This window comes from Bubalus kerabau, chromosome 17 (genome assembly GCF_029407905.1).
Source record: "Bubalus kerabau isolate K-KA32 ecotype Philippines breed swamp buffalo chromosome 17, PCC_UOA_SB_1v2, whole genome shotgun sequence".
NCBI lineage: Eukaryota > Metazoa > Chordata > Mammalia > Artiodactyla > Bovidae > Bubalus > Bubalus kerabau.
Window position 1 is genome coordinate 3,544,238 of NC_073640.1, and position 16,167 is coordinate 3,560,404.

At 41.8% G+C, this 16,167-nt stretch overlaps 1 pseudogene; it reads left to right on the top strand.

Annotated features, from left to right (window-relative positions):
- Nucleotides 1-4,507: 4,507 nt before the first annotated feature.
- On the top strand, nucleotides 4,508-15,864 carry LOC129632086 (olfactory receptor 1165-like; annotated as a pseudogene).
- Nucleotides 15,865-16,167: the final 303 nt, after the last annotated feature.

Genomic DNA, 16,167 nt, shown 5'->3' on the forward strand with positions numbered 1-16,167 from the left:
CCCTTGTAGTAACAGCAGTTTAGTTTGAAACTATTGGCCCCTCTCAGAGATGAAATAGACAAGGGCCAAACAGGAGACCTAATAGGATGGTTATCTCTGGTACCCGGAAACAGAAGGCAACATTTGGGGTGAGGGTTGCAGGGTTTGTGACCCTTTTTGATTGGTTGGTGGTGAGGCAACAGAGCTGTGCTCCAAGAATCTCGTGTTGCATCTGAAGTTACCATCCTCCACCTGGGTGGGGGCTCAAATACATTGTTATGCATATTTCTTTGAATAGGAACCAGGACTCTGTCTGGAGGCTGTACCAGCCTTTGATTGTTTCTCCTGTTTCTGTATCCCCTCCCTTCCCTGATTAGCAATGGTTTGAATGGTTTGGAACTCAGGGAAGTTCAAGGAGGCTGAATGAAGCCTATATCCTACAGACAAGAAATGAAGAACACAGAACAGATCTCTACTCCAGAGCCCCACAGAGTTCTACTCCATTTTAATTTAGGGAACTAGGCAACTATGACTGTGATAACTTCCTGTCAAAATGGAGCATAGGACTGCCTCAGCTTGGAGTATAGACACTGAATTGGAAGTATTTCTGAGTTCCAAGTTCTAGATCTGACTCTTGTATGATTACAAGACTTGTATGATTACAAAATCTCAACCCCTTGGTCTGCCATTTTGGTGTAACAGACCCCATTAGATGTTGTTGGAGGAGTGATAACTGGAATTTAGTAGACAAAATAAATATCATTTCTTTTTAGAAGAATAGGCCTGAAACCCAGTCCGGACCTGGCACTTCAGGGAGACTTGTAGCCGGGTAGCCAGTTGCCTAGTTTTATAAAAAGTAAGGTTGCAGTTACTAGCTTCCAGCAGACATTGTTTTGAGAATGGTGGCATCCAAGCCTGACACAACTCAGAAAACTCAAGTGTTTAGCAATACAAGGTCCAATCTGAAAGTACACCCATAGCATCACCTAGTTATTTCCCAGGATATCTGAACCATAGCTACTCTATTTTGACTTTTAATTATAAACTTTTCCTAAATAGCCAAAGCAGATTTCACCATTAATGATGTCAGTGTTTCTCTAGGTATGAGAAAATGCAAGAATTGGGACTCATAAAATCTTCTCCTGAAAAGATTTAACTATCTGAAGGCCTGTTCTGCCAGTTTTTCTCAGAGCACAGAGTGCCTCATTCCTGATTTTCACCCTGAACTCCTTTCAGGGGCATTGAAAGTCAGCAGTTGCAGCGGCCATGATTTAATCTTTGTAGATGTAGATGGCAAGTGTCAGTCTTCAGTTGGCAGAGCCCCTTTTTGCTCATAAACTTGACCATGATTTTGAGGGGGGCATTTCATGACCACTTTATCCCATGGTGCTGAGAATGTCCATTCTCAGGCTTGACAAAGATTAGCCACTCAATGTGCTGTTACTGGACTAGGCCATAAAACACTATCCAAAATTCTCTGGACCACCTGTCTTACTAGGCTCTTGGTCCAGGAAAATATTCCCTCTTATTGCTTCTTCCCATATCTAGAGTTACACTGTTACCATCATCTATCTCATATGGGACTATATATTATTCTATTAGAGGCCTCACACACACATTTGATGGTGTAAGAAACAGTAATTTTGTAAAACAGGTAAAATACAAATAACATAGCCAGCAGTATTAGTAAAGTCACAAATAAGACTTAAGTTAAGAGCTTCCATTAGATGTAGCCCAGTATATCTCAGGTCATCTGACTTAGTCTGCTCTGTAGAATCTTTATCTTTCAGGGAAATAATATATTGGCACTGTCTATAAGGCACATAGCCCTGTTTCCTAGTGTTACTAGACCGATTGTCCTTAGTATGATTTAATTGTTTCCAACACAGAAGGAGACTTAAAACCTAAATTACCATAGCCTGGTGTTATCTATATAAATCCATCCCATAATTGCGGGAGGTTTTTCCTCCTTTTCTGAAACTTTTCTTACTGCTCTGATTGAGCTTGAGTAATGGACAAAAGCTCAAATTTATGGCCAGAGTCAGAGCAGGCATTATTAATTGGCCCAGTGTGGGGATCCCATCTAGTAATATCACAGTAACCTGAATATGACTATAATTTTTTTTTAAGTAAATTTTCTCAGGGCCAACAAGTTAGAGTCTTGTAGTAGAGAAATTTACCAAGGTAACCCAGAACTAGACACAGGTAATTGGCCACAAACCCAACAATTGAATTGATTTCTAAAACTAGCATAGAATCAGGCCTATGATAGAAAAGCATTTGATTTATGTGCAAAGGTCTAAGAAGTCAAGAAAACATAAATGATCATATGAATCAGGCCTAGCATCTTGGGGAAGCTGTCTACCTCTGATGTCATCATCTTCTCATCCTGGTGTAGTGTAGTTTCTCCTGATAAAAAAAAGCCCTTCCATCCAGGATGGAGACAGTCCCTTAACTTATGTCTTTTTCTAGTCCTGGTTGCAGGTCATGAGGCATCTGATCTTCATCCAAAGACAGATTACTGAGATAAGCTTCAGAAAAAAACTTAGGGTGTTCTTTAAGAATTCAATTAAATTTTACATTAATATCACATAACAGCAAAGAACTATCAAAGAGATGAGTCTTACTAGATGCAGACCTCCATTAACAAACTGGGATTTAACATTTTTTGAAATATCTTTTCCTCCCTAAAGTTACCCTCATTTTTATCAAATATAACCAAATTAAGGCTGCTGCTAAGTTGCTTCAGTCTTGTCCGACTCTGTGCGACCCCATAGACGGCAGCCCACCAGGCCCCGCTGTCCCTGGGATTCTCCAAGCAAGAACACTGGAGTGGGTTGCCATTTCCTCCTCCAATGCATGAAAGTGAAGTCACTCAGTCATGTCCGACTCTTAGCGACCCCATGGACTGCAGCCTACCAGGCTCCTCTGTCCATGGGATTTTCCAGTCAAGAGTACTGGAGTGGGGTGCCATTGCCTTATAGGTCTGTTCTCACTAATTTTGGTCTGATGATTTATATAAATCATAATTGATTATAGACTTTTTATTTTGCTGAAACATTTGTAGTCTCAGACTGAACTTTTAAAATAAAACAGGACTGGGAAACTCATACCAAAGGCTTATCACAGATTTTGCCTAACAAATCTAGGTGAATTCTTCCCTTTTTAAGGTCTCAAAAATTTCTTGAGATTTTTGTACCCCTGAGATAACCTTCCTAACTCATTTGATAAACTTACTGGAAACCTAAGAATTTCCAATTTTTGGAGGAGTCAGATAGAGAGAAAATACAATTGTTTTGTTTATAACGTTTAATTTTACCAAAGTATTGTCATAATTAGTTTGAGAGGAAGGTTTTCCCTACTCCCTGAAAACCCATAATTTTTCAGATAGAAACCATAAAAGTTATAAGCATATTCGTTGGTTCATTCAGTCCTTCTGTTAACTTTTGTGAAGTCATCAGGTTTTCCATTAGAATACTAGGACATATCAGAACGTTAAGAACTCCATATAATTTCTAGGATATCTGTATTAGTAATTTTACCATACATTATAACATGAACAGATTTATTACTCATTTGATAACCTTTTTCATGTAATTTAACCAACCAAATAAACACAGTTTAATATCTCTCTTTGGGATGTTTCAGGGGCCCTCTGAAGCACCACAAAGGCTAGCTAGAGGTCAAAAGAACTTCAGAAGAATTCTCTTTAGGAAGTTTTATCGAGAAGTTCAATTACAAGGATTTAGAACATTTGATCAGATTCAGTCAATGTTGATGGGTGTATCATTTAGCTTGTTGATATGTCACAATAGGCCTAAATACCAAGGCTCAAGGTCTAGTGAAGGTTCGAGGTCAGCTCTGCCATCTTGGACCTAGTTGACTCTAACCAGTTTTCTTATGGATGTGTCATTTCTAACTAACTGTAATCCAATTTTAGAAAATCCTGATCATGCATAACTCTTTAGTATTTTTCACACCTTTTTATTTCTTTCTTTTTTTTATACTGAAAACACACAACCTACTTTCATTTAGCAACCAAGAACTAACTTTTATATTAGCATTTTATAGATTGGTGAGCATAAATACCAGTGATAATTTCTAAAACCCTTGCTTTCTTAGAACACTTTATTTTTTTTTTCTTAGAACACTTTAGGATGGCACCAAACATTATTGATTTATAGTCCCAAATCTCTTTAGTTTCTCTGTAAAAGGAAATTAGTGTTTAGTAGTAAATGTTTCAAAATCTTATTTTATTTGGAAATGACCTAACTATTCAATAGACTTCCAACACTTAGCACATTTAGCACAACCCTTTAAAATTTAAGTTATGCCAATCTGGAGAGACTATTTTAGATGGATATTTCTAAAGAATAATTATTCTTAATAGAGTTTATATAAAAGCTCATATCTCATTTACATTTTTTAGAAGTTTCTTCACTTGAGGTAGTTTCCTTGTTGACAAACTTGTAACAGATATAATATTTAACTTATATTAAACCTAGGTACAATGAAAATATTCTACTTAATGTTAATTACTCTAAGTCATGTCTATATTAGATAGGTCAACAAACAAACATTAATATCAGGTATTTAATACTGAATGTATCCCAGTTCACATGAACCTGGAATTTATTGTTTAATTTAGAATTATTTGATTTGTAAGTACTTACCATTTTTAAGCCAGTTAAATAGAGCTCATTTACAAATTAACCTACAAAATATCACCCAGAGACAAAGACATACCAAGACATATTTAGACAGACACAGTGCAAGACCTAGCTTCATTTTCTAAGTTTAGTCATGAATTAGATATTACAATATAAAATTTACTAGTTTATAAAAAAAAAAAAAACAGTTGAAATAAATAAAATTTTTAAAGTATTTTCCCCTTTTCCCTCAGTCTCAGGAGTTAAAGATCGTCTAGATAAGTGTTCCTGAGAGCCCTGGTCTCAAGGCACAGGGAAAGAAAATCAAGTTCTAACAAAATGGCGGCAGGTCTAAACCAAATGATGGCCAGACAAAGCAAAATGGCCATCAAAAATCACAACACAGAACACAGAGTTAAAACACACATATAAACCTGGCAGTCCTCATCAGACACTCCTTTAAATACAAGAATACAGTCTCTCAGAAAACCTCCTATAGAGACACAGAACTTCAGATCCAAGTATTAACATCAAAGATTTCAAAGGGAGGAAAGGAAGCCAGGTTGAAAGAAGAAGGGGGAGGAGGCGGGAGAGGGGGGCAAAAGGGGTGGCCTTACAGACGTCTCCTGCCACCTACAGATACCCAGGCATTATGGGACTTTTTCCTGGGCCTCCAGAGAAGGGAGGACTGGAACTCAGCCCTACCAGAAATCAGACCAGACCAGAACCAGAATTCGAGTTCTCTGCCAAGAGGAGGCGATCTGTCTCCAATCCTCAGCTCAGGCTGAAGGCCCTTCATCCAGATTCCTGCATCCAGGACTGGGGGACTAGAAAAATGGGGAAGGATAGGAAGGGTTAAGGAGAGGAAAGAGAGAGGGAAGGGGAGAGGGGTAAATAAAGTCTCTTGTTTCTTACTGGTCGGGGCACTCTGGCCAGTTGGTCCGCATCAGGAGGAGACCAGGGACAAAAGGGTCCCAGTTGCTGCCGCTGGGTCTGGTCCATTGGCAGGCAAGCTGGCCCTTGAGTACCCTGAGTGGTCAGGATGTCAGTCTCAGTCAAGAAGAGTCCCACTAGAGTCGCCATTTGTTGCAGGAAGACGGACCCTTTCCAGGGCCCGAGACTGGGCTCTTGTCTAACACTTGGAAATGAATTGTCTGAGGAGACACATGTGCTGACAAAGCAAGAGGTTTTATTGGGAAAGGGCACCTGGGTGGAGAGCAGTAGGGTAAGGGAACCCAGGAGAACTGCTCTGCTGCGTGGCTCTCAGTCTCCGGTTTTTTGGTGATGGGATTAGTTTCCGGGTGGTCTTTGGCCAATCATTCTAATTCAGAGTCTTTCCTTGTGGTACATGCATCTCTCAGCCAAGATGGATGCTAGCGAGAGGGATTCTGGGAAGTGGACAGACACACGGTGTCTCCTTTAGACCTTTCCTGAACTCTTCCGGTTGGTGGTGGTTTATTAGTTCCATATTCCTTATCAGGATCTCCTGTCATAAAACAACTCATGCAAATGGTTACTATGGTGCCTGGCCAGGGTGGGCGGTTTCAATCAGTGTGCTTCCTCTAGCACAATCAGGACCCTTCCCCTTGTAGGCAATGCTGCTCCACCCAGCCTATTATTAAAATACTTTAATGCCCCTAACAGGGTGAGATAATGCACTCCTTTGTCACTACTTCTGTTATTACCTAAAGTGAGTCTATGACAACAAAATGCTTACCAGGGGAGACACCCTAACCTGCTCTTTAGGAGGACTAGGGGAAAAAATCAGTGACTTACAATCCCTTAGAGTAAGACGACAAGGCTTATATGACTGTTTCACTGTTTCCCAGTCTCAGGGCACAGGCTTGGATTGTTTTATATCACAATATCTATTCCCATCTGCAGTGAACAAACCAGCAATGAGTTAAGATTACAACCCCTTAATCCTATCCAACACTGGTCACACTGGAGATCTTGGGGATGCCCAACTCCAGTCCAAGGGTCCCAGGAAGTCATCACGCCTCAACCTGCCCAGGGACTCAATCTCTAGGAGGTGTCATGCCTCAGACTGCCTGGGGATCTGCATCCTGACCTAGGGATGCCAGCCTCTCAGGTTGCAACAGCACTAGGTAGGATGAGCTTACATCATTATATCTATTCCTGTCCACAGTGGGAAAACTAGCAATGAGTTACAAACCCTTTAATTCTACCCAGCACTGGCCACTCTGGAGACCTTGGGGATGCCCAAACTCCAGTCCAAGAGTCCCAGGAGGTCATCACACCTACACCTGCCTAGGGATCTGGTCCTCGAAAGGTTGTCACACCTCAACCTGCTCAGGGACCCAATTCTTGGGAGGCTGTCACACCTCAGCCTATCTGGGGATCTGCATCCTGACCCGGGGATGCCTCCCTCTCAGGTTGCAACAGTACTGGGTAGGTCAAGCTTCAGAAATACTCACCCTTAAGGAAGTCCACCATGGAAACAGAAGGAAGCCTATTACTTGTGGGACTGTGCCCAGTCTCAGCAATAACTCAGGAGCCCAATGAGAACCCCTTTGCCTTTCTGGAAAGGCAAAAGTTTACCAATCTGGACTTAGACTGTTATGAGGGACAGGTGATTTTAAAGGACAAATTCCTGTCCCAATGTGCATCAGATATCAGAATTAAGTTACAACAGCTACAGCAACAGTGCCCTGCTGCCTCTTTAGATGAGATGGTCCAGACAGCCACCAATATCTTTTATAACAGAGAACAGGAGAAGGAGGCCAAGGTCCAGGAGAGGAAGAGAAGGAAAGAGACAAGGCATGCCCAGATCCTGGCCACCCTCCAGAGAAGCCCTATGGCAAACCCCGAGTCCTTGAAGGGACAAGGCACGAGGCAAATGCTTAATCTGTAGACAGGCGGGGCTTTGGCCCAAAGAGTGATAAGTATCCTAGAACTGCTTGCCACAAATGCCATCAACTGGGACACTGGGTGGCACTCTGCCCTTGGGACCCAAGAGCCTCAAGGTCAAGTGCCAAGCCTTCCCTCACGATGGTTCAAGAGGACTGAAGTGGCCCACTCCAGCCAGCCCGCTTGTCACAGATAATGGGGCTGGAGCCAAGTGTGTAACTGGATGTGGCAGGTAGGTCTGAGAACTTATTGGTTAACACAGGGGCTACCTACTCTGTCTTGATCTCCTACTCTGGAGCCTTCTCCTCCAAACCTGTACCATTTTGGGTGCTACAGGAAAAACAACTACTAAAAGATTCACCCAAGCACTTCTTTGTTGCTGGGATGGACAAATATTTTCGCACCAGTTTCTGGTGGTGCCTGAGTATCCTACTCCCTTATTGGGAAGAGATATACTCACTAAACTGGGGACCACCCTTGTGATGGGAAGCTTTTCAGCCCCTAGAACCCTGCAGCTCCTGGTTACTACTGAAGAATCCATTACACCTTCAATAGAGAGGGACCAAAAACTATGGGAAGACAAAATTAGCCCCCAGGTGTGGGACCAGGGGATTCCTGGATGAACCCACCAAGCTGAACTGGTCATCATTGTCCTCCAAGATCCCACTCGGTTTCCTAACCGGAAACAATATCCTCTCAAGAGAGAGGCTCGGGATGGACTCCAGCCTTTAATAAATAAATTCCTTGCTTGTGGGCTATTGGTCCCCACCAGTTCACCATGTAATACCCCAATCCTCTCAGTAAAGAAAAAAGACAGAACCTGGTGAATGGTTCAGGATCTCTGGATCATAAATGAAGCTGTAGTCCCCCTCCATCCCACAGTACCCAATCCCTATGTAATCTTGGGAGAAATCCCACCCAGTGCCAAGTGGTTTACAGTCTTGGATCTTAAAGATGCTTTTTTTTTTTTTTTTGTATACCACTGGCTAAAAAAATCCCAATATATTTTTGCTTTTGAGTGGGAAGCCCCAGGAGAAAAACACCAACAAATGACTTGAACAGTATTACCTCAGGGGTTCAGAGATAGCCCGCACATGTTTGGACAGGTCCTTAGCTGGGATCTCCTAGATCTGGACCCAGGACCTAATGGGGAAATATTACAATATGTAGATGACCTACTAATCTGCTCTCCAGATGAGAAAAGTTCCCAACAACATGCAATTCAGGTTCTAAACTTTTTGGCAGAAAGGGGCCACTTGACCACCCGAGGGTCTCCAATCAAATATGGTGATCAAATCCTTAGACTCTTGGAGGCAGTCCATCTGCCCACTAAGGTTTCAGTCTCCCACTGTAAAGGACACCAAAAAGGGAGCACAGAAGTGGCACAAGGGAACCAAGTAGCTGATCAGGCAGCTAAGAGAGCAGCATTACAGAACCATGACTTAATAGGGGTTGCCAACTTAGTTCCACAGACTAATTTGCCAGAAACTCCTTCATATACTGAAGGTGAGACTCTTACAGCTAAGAGTGAGGGCTTTCAAGAAGATCATATGGGGTGATTCCAAAAGGAGGAATTCCTTTTTCTGCCTGGGAACCTGCAATGGAAGTTGGTTAACTCCTTACATGCCACCACTCATTTAGGGGCAAAAGTCCTCCAAAAATTACTAGAAAGGTCCTTCATAGGAACAGGCTTCCAAACAACTATAAGACATGTGGTCTCCTCTTGTCCCACTTGCCAAGTAAACAACCCCCAAAGAGCTCGAAGACCCCAGCTGGCCCAGCCCATCCAACGACATGGGACCTATCCAGGAGAGGACTGGCAGATGGACTTCACCCAGATGCCAGTTTCTCAAGGGTATAAATACCTATTAGTCATGATACATTCACAGGATGGATTGAAGGCTTTCCCACCCGGACTTAGAAGACTGAGGAGGTGATAAAGAAACTGGCTCCATAAAATCATTCCAAGATTTGGTCTGCCGAGGTCATTACAAAGTGACAATGGGACATCATTTACTTCTAAGGTCACCCAAGGGGTCTCAAAAGCATTGGGCATTACTTATTATCTCCATTGTGCCTGGAGGCCTCAATCTTCAGAAAAAGTAGAAATAACCAGCCAATTCTTAAAATCAGCAATAAAAAAGAAAACCCAGGAGACCTCCCTGGGATGGAAAGAGGCTTTACCAACAGTCCTCCTTTGCACCCGAATTGCCCCTAAGGAACAGGTTGGTCTTAGTCCTTATGAGATGCTATATGGGAGACCTTTTGTTTATGTCAATGACCTCTTCCTAGATCCAGAGGTTCAGACCCTCCAGTCTTATACCATGGCCATTGGACAATTCCAACAGGATATACGCTTGTGGGGTATGAACCAGGACCCAAAAGATTCTAAGGAGTCACCACTATATGCTCCAGGGACTCAAGTCCTAATTAAAGCCTAGAAAGATGGGTCCCCAAAGGCTCAACTACAGCCCATATGGAAGGGCCCTTACCCTGTATTTCTTTCTATCCCCACAGCAGTCAAGGTACCAGGACATGACTCCTGGATTCACTACTCACGAGTCAAGCCATGGAAGAAAACAGAAGAGAATACTCAATACACCTGTGAGCCCCTTGGGAGATCCCAGATGCCTGTTCAGGACTACCAATGAGTGCCGTTCTAATGAACACCCCCAAAATCTGCTTTCTGAGGATAAGATTTCTCAGGATAGATCTAAAGAGCCAACACAGCTCAACAGAGATTGTACTCCAAAACAGACAGGAGATAGATCTTCTGATCCCTGAACAAGGAGGGACTTGAGCCATCCTGGCGATGTGAATTTAGAATTGGCTAATGCCCCTACTAGTTCTTGTTATGCAGTATTGATGATGCTTATGATTGTTCCATGTACTGTCAATTGTCTAACCTGTTTTGTCTCTGCCCAGGTCAACAAGCTACAACATGCACTGCCAGTTCAACAAAGATATAAAACTACAGCCGACCACAGAAAATATCACTCACCCTTACATGGACACTCTATGAGGACTCTGAGGCCTGAGACTAACAAGAGGGGGAGGCCCAATACCCCTCGCCATCCAGTTCAGCAGGAAGTAGCCAGAAAGACCTCGACGCCCCTATTCCCAAAGAATTGGGCCTCCCATCTCTTGAGGGGGGAATATTAGGTAGGTAGAATAGGGAAAAGGAGTCCAGAATGATGGAGGTTAATAGATAAGGAAGAGAAAAGCCCACAAAAATAGAACAAAGGAAGGTCCAAGGACCAGAGTGAGGACCACAGGTAAAACAAACAACACTCCTGGCTGGTCCAATTTACATAGGACAGGCACAAGGAGAGAAAAACATATAAAAAGAGGAGCCAAAGCTAGCTCCCCCCACCCCACCCACTCGCTCGCTCGCTCGCTCTCTCTCTATCCCGCATGCTGGGGTGCTCTTCTCTTTGCGTCTTTGAATCAACGTGCCCTCACGCCTCGAAGATGGATTTTCCTGCTATCTTCTAAATAAAATAGACCTGTAACACGGATTTGTCTAAGAGCTATAACATGATCCATTTAAGACCTGAGAGCTATAACACGGTCTGTCCAAGACCCAAGAGCTGTGACACGCCGAGGGGGCTTTAATGCCTGTCACTCCAAATCTTTGTTGTGACGAGACAAAAACCGAGGAACATACACTCGCCTGACATTCCCAACCCAGGGATCAAACCAGGTCTCCCACATTGCAGGTGGATTCTTTGCCAGCTGAGCTACAAGGGAAGCCCAAGAATACTGGAATGGGGAGCCTATCCCTTCTCCTGCGGATCTTCCTGACCCAGGAATCAAACCAGGGTCTCCTGCACTGCAGGCGGATTCTTTACCAACTGAGCTATGAGGGAAGCCCACAGATACAGGGGGACAACCAGAAATTCAACAAAAATTAAGAATCTTTGAATTGTTACCCAATAGCTGCTTTTGCTTTTGTATATTTCCACATTTTGCAAGTATTTAAAGACAAAAATATAGTGTCTAGTTCAACATTTTTAAAAGATCAATGGGCTAGAGTGCATGATGAAATTGTTCCCCAAACTTTGGAAAAAAATGCATATGCAACTAAAGTATCACAAGGGCATTATTTCATCTAATTGCCCCATTTGTGGTCTCAAGGCAATAGTTAAATAATATTCTCTAAGGTTAACCTCCTTAGGGTTTTGGTGGTGTATGTATGTGACAGTTTGATGTTAGGGTTCAGCTTTTTTGGTCTCCTTTTCTCTTTGTCAAGTCTGAATATATTTTTAATACATTATAAAAGAAATTTATTTTTCTGAAATATTCATGGCAATATACTCTAGATTTCTGTTACTATTTTTCAGACTTATTACTATATTAAAAAAAAATTGACTTCTCTGCAGAAATTTTCCTGGAATCCATTAAACTTAGAAAAGAAGCTTTATTAAATGAGCCAGTCAAATTCTACACTCAGGTGAGTTGATTTTTATTTCATTTTAAAAGGAATATAATATGTTCTTAATATGCTCCATTAATCTGTGCAGGAGGCAAACAAGCACGTGTATAAATCTAACTGCCAGGTTACCTGTTTAGTTGACTAGAAGTCTTTGATTATTTATCTTTCACCACATTTATTATTGTTCACCAGGCTACATTACATGGAAACTTTTTTTGTTTTTTTTTTTTTTTTCTGGATCACAATATTTTCATTTTCTTTTTCATATCAAACTTTAATAATAAATAAGAACTATAAGTTGTCATTTGTGCTTATATGGATTATATTCTGGAATGATGCTCTAAGAAACAAATTGAGGCTGAGATTTTATAATTTTATAGTTTCTAAAATGCCTGTTACAGGAGTACATAGTGGTTCTGCAATGGGAAAATTATTCCAGGGTAATTGCACAGAAAAGAAGATAAATACTATGCACAGCACCTGTGCTCACAGCTGAGCATGGCTGACACTCCCTGGGCTACATGGGTGATTGGGAACATTGGCCCCAAGCCTGTTGACAAGTACACAGTGTGGGAGGTGGAGGGAAAACCTACATGTGTGGGGAAGAAGGAACAAGTGTGCATCAGAAATTGTATTCATCTTTGGTGAAGATTTCTCTTTCAACCCTGGACTACTCAAACTTTGCTGCCATAGACATAGGGAACAAATCCTGACTTTTTGAAAAAGTGTTTTCAGTTAGAGAATATGCACTCTATGATTTGTATGTTAAATTGAAACATACTTTCAGGGAATCAGGAATTAATCACATGTTTAGGAAGGTAAAGGAATAACTGAAGGAAAAGAGTGGGGGAATATGTGAATGACATAGTTATACACGTACAGGAAATCTTGAAGTGGTATATGTTTTCTTGGAATATAAAGTTATAAAACCTGAGTGAAAATAACAGAGTGTTTAATTTCAACTCCTAATGAGATATAGAATTTTTAGAGAATTCTATGTGGAATGGACTTCCCTTTATACTGAGTACCATTTCAGGTTTTGGTAAGAATTTAGGAAGTAGCTTTGAAAAGAATGAATTTTAATGTCAGAAAAAGACAGTAGAGGCATTTTGGAGGAAAAGAGGCTAATTAAAAATAATAATAATAATTCAATGCACTCTTTTTCCCCATAAGTATTCTCATTCTATGCCTAGGTCAGGAAGATCCCCTGGAGGAGGGCGTGACAACCCATCCAGTGTTCCTGCCTAGAGAATCTCATGGACAGAGGAACCTGGCAGGCTACGGTCCATGGAGTCGCAAAAACGTCCAACAATACTGAGGGAATAACATTACATTTCATTCAAATTTTGCTTCAGATTTCTCTGAATCAACTTTTATATTTTGTCCACAGGAACCAAGAAAACCAGAGTGCAGAAGTTACTTTCATTCTCTTGGGCTTCTCAGAATATCCTGAACTCAGGACACCCCTTGTCCTGTTATTCTTAACCATCTACTCCGTCACTGTGCTGGGGAACCTGGCCATGATCCTAATTATCAAGATAAATCCCAAACACCACACCCCTATGTACTACTTCCTCAGACATTTGTCCTTTGTTGATCTCTGTTACTCAACAGTAGCTACACCCAAGCTACTAGAAAACTTGATTGTGGAAGACAGAACCATCTCCTTCATAGGATGCTTCATGCAATTCTTTGCCTGCATATTTGTGGTGACAGAGACATTCCTGTTGGCCGTGATGTCATATGACCGATTTGTGGCCTTTTGCATGTAACCCTCTTCTCTACCCAGTTGTCATGTCCCAGAAGCTTTGTTCCTTATTGGTGGGTGCATAATACTCTTGGGGTACAGTCTGTTCCCTGACTCTTACCCACTTTTTATCTGAATTGTCCTTTAGAGGAAATAATATCATAAAAAACTTTGTCTGGAGCACGCGGCCATTGTTGCTGTTTCCTGTTCTGACCCCTACATTAACCAGGAGGTCATTTTAGTCTCTGCCACATTTAATGAAATGAGCAGCCTGATGATTATTCTCACTTCCTATGTTTTCATTTTTATCACTGTCCTGAAGATGCCTTCAACTAGGGGGGACGCCACAAAGCCTTCTCCACCTGTGCTTCCCACCTGACTACCATTACCATCTTCCACAGGACCATCCTTTCCCTTTACTGTGTTCCTAACTCCAGAAGTTCATGGCTCATGGTCAAGGTGGCCTCTGTCTTTTACACAGTGATCATCCCCATGCTGAACCCAGTGATCTACAGCCTTGGGAACAAAGATGTGAAAGAGACTGCTAGGAAGCTGCTGCTGCTGCTGCTGTGTTGCTTCAGTCATGTCCGACTCTGTGCAACCCCATAGACGGCAGCCCACCAGGCCTCCCATCCCTGGGATTCTCCAGGCAAGAACACTGGAGTGGGTTGCCATTTCCTTCTCCAATGCATGAAAGTGAAAAGTGAAAGTGAAGTTGCTCAGTCATGTCCGACTCTAGCGACCCCATGGACTGCAGCCTACCAGGCTCCTCTGTCCATGGGATTTTCTAGGCAAAAGTACTGGAGTGGGGTGCCATTGCCTTCTCTGGCTAGGAAGCTAGTCAATACCAAATTATTATGTCAATGAATGTAAAACGGCTTAGGTTTGCTTTTTCATTTACAAGAGCACTGTGGAGAACTGTCCAAGTTTTCTAGCATTTTTAATAGCATTTCAAATTCCAATTTTTAGGAAAGAAAACAGTTGACACATTTAACGTAATTCCCTTGTTGATACATCGTTCAACAACTTTAGTAAACTGTAGAGAATTAGCAATAAAATGATAAATAATACCTAATTAAAGCCTAGACTATTTAAGTCTCTAGATAAAGTGTTTGTCATGTAAAGATTTCTGAGTAAACACACATTACCATTTGGTTGTTTAGGTGAGTCTTCTTTTTTTCTTTTCTTTAAGTCATTATAAGTCATCGAAGAATGGATTTGAGTTGTCAGGAAAGTTTATAGTTAACCATGAGGGAGTTACATCAGTTGAATCATAGTAACTAAGAGTTGCTCAACACTAAGACACTAAAATTAAAAGACATGCATGTGCTTAGTTGCTCAGTCATGTCCGACTCTTTACAATTCTATGGGCTTTAGCCTGCCAGGCTCCTGTGTCCATGGCAAGAACACTGGAGTGGGTAGTCATTCTCTTCTCCAGGGCATCTGCATGACCAGTAATCAAACCTATGTCTCCTGCATTGCAAGCATATTCTTTGCCATCTAAGGTACCAGGGAAGCCTAAATTTAAAGGATATATTTATTTAACACCACATAGAAAGAATTGGTACATTATAAGTGCAAAGAAGTCATGTCTCTGCCCCCACAAAGTCCTGAATATGATTTGGTAAAATTCTACTCATAAAATTTATTTGTTCTCAGTACATAAATCATCAAAAATAAAATTAGGAAATCCACACTTCAGAAATAGTTCCATCTAAATCTAAAATAGTCTTTCATGTCAGTCAAATTACATATAAAATAGCTATTGATGTACTATAATAACATAACAGAGAACTTCATTGGTAAGTAACATTAACCGTAGATTGAATGGGGGCCCTGCTAGTATCAATTAAAGCATCTTGGTTAACCTGATTTAATTTTGCCCAACTAGCAAACTCATGGACTTCCCTGGTGGCTCAGATGATAAAGAATCCGCTTGCAATGCAGGAGACCTTGGTTCTATCCCTGGGTGGGGAAGATCCCCTGGAGAAAGGGAGGGCAACCCACTCCAGTATCCTTGCCTGGAGAATCCCATGACAGAGGAGCCTGGCGGGCTTTAGTCCATGGAGTTACAAAGATTCAAACACGACTAAGCAACTAACATACTTCATAGTAAACTCACATCCAGTCTATAGAGTGAATTCTATTTGACATGTGCTGTGGTGCTTCCCAGGTGGCACTAGTGGTAAAGAACCCACCTACCAGTGCAGGAGATGTAGGAGACATGGGTTCAGTCCCTGGGTTGGGAGGATCCTCTGGAGGAGAACATGGCAACCCATCCCAGTATTCTTGCCTGGAGAATTCCATAGGCGGTGAAGTCTGGTGGGCTACAGTCTGTAGAGTGGCAAGGAATCAAACACCACTGAAGCGACTTAGAATGCACACACCTTGATATCAGGTATACCCAGCCCCTCCTCCCTAAATAGACTCCACTATCACATAAGATATATATTATCTGCCAGAAATTGGGGGAAAATCCTAATACC